Source organism: Theropithecus gelada, chromosome 4 (assembly GCF_003255815.1).
Source record: "Theropithecus gelada isolate Dixy chromosome 4, Tgel_1.0, whole genome shotgun sequence".
Classification (NCBI taxonomy): domain Eukaryota; kingdom Metazoa; phylum Chordata; class Mammalia; order Primates; family Cercopithecidae; genus Theropithecus; species Theropithecus gelada.
The window spans coordinates 163,381,407-163,385,298 of NC_037671.1; the positions used below are offsets into that span (position 1 = coordinate 163,381,407).

At 44.5% G+C, this 3,892-nt stretch overlaps 1 pseudogene across 1 annotated transcript; it reads right to left on the reverse strand.

Annotated features, from left to right (window-relative positions):
- Positions 1 to 1,948: 1,948 nt before the first annotated feature.
- Positions 1,949 to 3,434, reverse strand: LOC112622848 (annotated as a pseudogene). The gene has a single exon (XR_003119035.1). The product of XR_003119035.1 is annotated as a mitochondrial carrier homolog 1 pseudogene (transcript).
- Positions 3,435 to 3,892: the final 458 nt, after the last annotated feature.

Below are 3,892 nucleotides of genomic sequence, written 5' to 3' on the forward strand. Positions count from 1 at the left end.
TATTTTCACTACAGATGGGGTTTTACCACGTTGGCAAGGCTGGTCTCAAACTCCTGACCTCATCAAGTGATCCACCTGCCTTGGCCTCCCAAAATGCTGGGATTACAAGCGTGAGCCACCGCACCAGTGTCTAATTTTCTTACACAGACTTCTGTTTCAACTCTGCAGTTTAAATTGTTGCCAAATTTTTCAAAGTCACTGCTACTGTTAATGAGTTATGGTATGGAAGCTTGCATTTAATTATAATAGCATTGTGTGACATTCAAATCTCTTCAGTTTCATTGTTTCCTTCCCTCTTGGTGTAACTATATTAGTAAATAGCACATAATACATTGATGAACCTATTTTTATAGCTGATTAGCAAAATGTATATTTTACCTTTCCAGACCATACACACACACAGTTGCTAAGCAGTTATTAAAATGCATCTATCAATACACATCCACGTAGGAGTGTTTTCACTTATCTACTGCTGCATGACAAACCACTCTAAAACTTAATGGCTTAAAAAAAACAATTGATACTTTTGCTCAATATTCTGCAATCTAGGCAAGGCTCAGCTGAACAGTTCTTCTGCTCACCTCCCCAGCCATCATATAAGGCTGCATTTAGCTGACCGAGACCAGGTAGGATACTTGGACGGACAAGCCTCCCTCTCTCCCAGCATGTAGTTCTAGGGCCTCTCTCCATTCATGTGACCGCCCACTAAAATAACTGGACTTCTTAGATATAATTGCTGGAACTTCTCAAAACTTAGGCCTGGAACTTGCACAGTATCGATTCTGCTGATTTTATCAGTTAAAGTCTAAGACTTATGCCACACACAGAAGGAAGGGCCTACCCAATGGTGTAAATACTGAAAGCAGTAGTTTTCTTGGAGCCCTCACTGTAACAGATCATAAGGGCAATTTATATTCCATCTTCAGAACTTATACTGTATTCCTGAGGGTTAAGAGCATAGAAGAGGCAAGATTTTTTTTTTTTTAAATTTCTGGGAAAATATTTGAAAGCAAGGCAATAGATGAGTAGTAGATTGGCAGTGAGGGATGAACGTAGTCAACTATAAAATAGCATATCTGAACAGCATTAGTATAAAAATATAGACCTTCATATACCTTTTTAATGGAACTTGTTTATTGGTAAAATTAAGAAGGAGTTGTATATAGAGGCTTAGTTATTATTATGCAACACATAATCTTCAAGAAGCTGAACAAGGGAGATGATACACCAGGTTTATCACAGGAAAGTATATACACTACACTTCATCTACCGTTAGTGTCAGGCTAACCAGCAGAATCAGCGGAAAGACAAGAGCAAGCAATCTTTTAACCTTTCATCCAGAACCTCTCACAGTCCACTAGCCTGGGAGGGTGTCGGCTCTATCCACTTCATCTAGTCAGTCTCTCACTGGGAAAGGCAGAGAATACTCTCATTCCATACACCCTTTGTATTCAATAGCTTAACTTCCTCAAGTCAATGAAGCCACTCTGAAACTTGATACTCTACGGATCTTCCTTTTTTTTTTTTTTTTTTTTTTGAGACGGAGTCTCGCTGTGTCTCCCAGGCTGGAGTGCAGTGGCCGGATCTCGGCTCACTGCAAGCTCCGCCTCCCGGGTTCACGCCATTCTCCTGCCTCAGCCTCCCAAGTAGCTGAGACTACAGGCGCCCGCCACCACGCCCGGCTAGTTTTTTGTACTTTTAGTAGAGACGGGGTTTCACCATGTTAGCCAGGATAGTCTTGATCTCCTGACCTCGTGATCCACCCGCCTCGGCCTCCCAAAGTGCTGGGATTACAGGCTTGAGCCACCGCGCCCGGCCCGGATCTTCCTTAAATTGGACCTCTATGTAATATATATCTTTATTTCCTTCTATAAAGCCATCCAAAAAAAAAAAAAAAAGAACAGCGAATTCTATTTCTTTTTTTCTTTTCTCCACCACCAATACATTTATTTGCAGGAGATGGGGTCAAATCTTACCATGAACTGGGTAGGACTAGAGACGCTGATCTGCCCAACCTCTGGGTACTCACAACTGCACAGGTAACCAGATCCTATACGCGAGGCATTGCCATTAAAAAGATGAGCATTAGATGAGGAGGACACATTCTAAGTACTCACATGATTTCCCATTCAGAGGAAGGTGCTGCCTTCATTATCAGAAGAATAGCGTTGAGAAAAACGCAGGCAGAGCCTAGCATTTGCCTACCAGCATAGGCCTAGACATGATAGTGGCCGTGTGCCAGGGGATCACACCCTATTTACAAACGAGGAGAATGATGCTCCCAGCTGAGCTGCAGGATGGGCGCTGGGCTGACTGGAGGGGTAGATGGGGTGGGGTCTGACCCCATTAGCCTTTCCCTGTCCAACCTGGGACCCCACAAGCCATTCTCTGGCCCTCTGCACAAGACAGACTCAGCAAATCCATGAGGTATGCGGATTCTGCCAACTCCCCACCTCCCCCCAACTTTCCCAGGTCTGGCAGGTGACCCAATCCACTGGGTGCAGCCTCACCTCCACCCAACTCCACATCTGGATAGACACATGGCAAATATGGAAATTGAAACCCAGCTGGGCTGGAGCACATCTGATTGTTGTTGGGTTGGAGTCGTCTTGCAGGTATCCCGAGATGGTCAGGCCTCACTCACGGTGGCCAGGTTGAGACCGTGTTTTTTAGATGATTCAGGTTACTCCAGGACGAAGCATGATCCTGATGACACCCAGCGGAAAAGCAGGCTGGAGCCTCGGAAGAGCTGGCCCTGCATACTGAGGTACTTCCAGCAGTGAATCCAGGATTTGAACACCAGGGAGTAACAGGGGAGCCCAGCCTGCAGGCCGCAGTTGTTCACAGCCAGGAAGTCGTCAACTAGCAGGAAGGGGTAGGTCAGCATGCTCACTGCAATCCCCATCAAGCCCTTAGTGTGGCTCCGGACGGCCAGGGCCTGGTGGAAGCTGTCATCCACCAGGTAGGCACTGATGAAGTGGGCCAGTAAGTTACAGCCCCACAAGAAAACCACATCACCCAGGAGGTGAGGGATTAATCCAACAAATCCCAGCAGCCCTTCCTCTTTGAAAAGTTTCCCAATGGAGCTCAGCACACCACTGTACTTGGCTTCCCATCCCACAAACTGGACCATCCAGCGCATTGAGATGACACACAGCAGGTGGGCCAACATGCGGGACATGCACTGCATCATTATCCCATAGGAGGTCTCCTTCACCATTTTCTTCAGGGAAGTCTACATATCATCCTTGTTGGAAACCTGCTATATCTCATCTGGAGGGAAAACCTTCTTCATACTACCCAGGTCACAGTAAAGAGGGCGTTGGACATCAGCCGGGGCCTCAGGCCTCAGAACAGCCCTATCTTACCATCCACTTGCACATCGTACTTGGCATAGGTGAAGAAGCTTGGCAGATAGACGACTTTCCTCCCCAGCACATAAGGCTCTGTGTTTGGGTCTTCCTTAATTAAAGCAAGTTCTTAACAAAGTTGTTCTAAATTGCCTCGAATTTTGATAACATGTCGTAAAACTCTTCTGTTAAGCTTTAAGAGCTACACATGCCAACCAACTTAATTAATATGTAATATTTTTCAAAGAAAAAACTCATATGTATTACAACTGACTTCTATTGGTATTTCTTCAGTTTACCCTAAATGTTGACAAGTGTTGCCATTTATTATTTAAATTTGGAGAGGGCAAATCTTAGGAAAAGCAAAAAGGTTAAGGAACACAAAGAATTCTATTCAAAGAAACTCACAAAATAAATTTTGGAGCACAAACTGTGGTATGACAGTTTTCCTTTGTATTTCTAAACAACCACTAATAAGACTTTCTTTTTGCAATATGCAAGCTTCTTTCATCAAGCCAATTGGTTTAATTAGCATTTACATC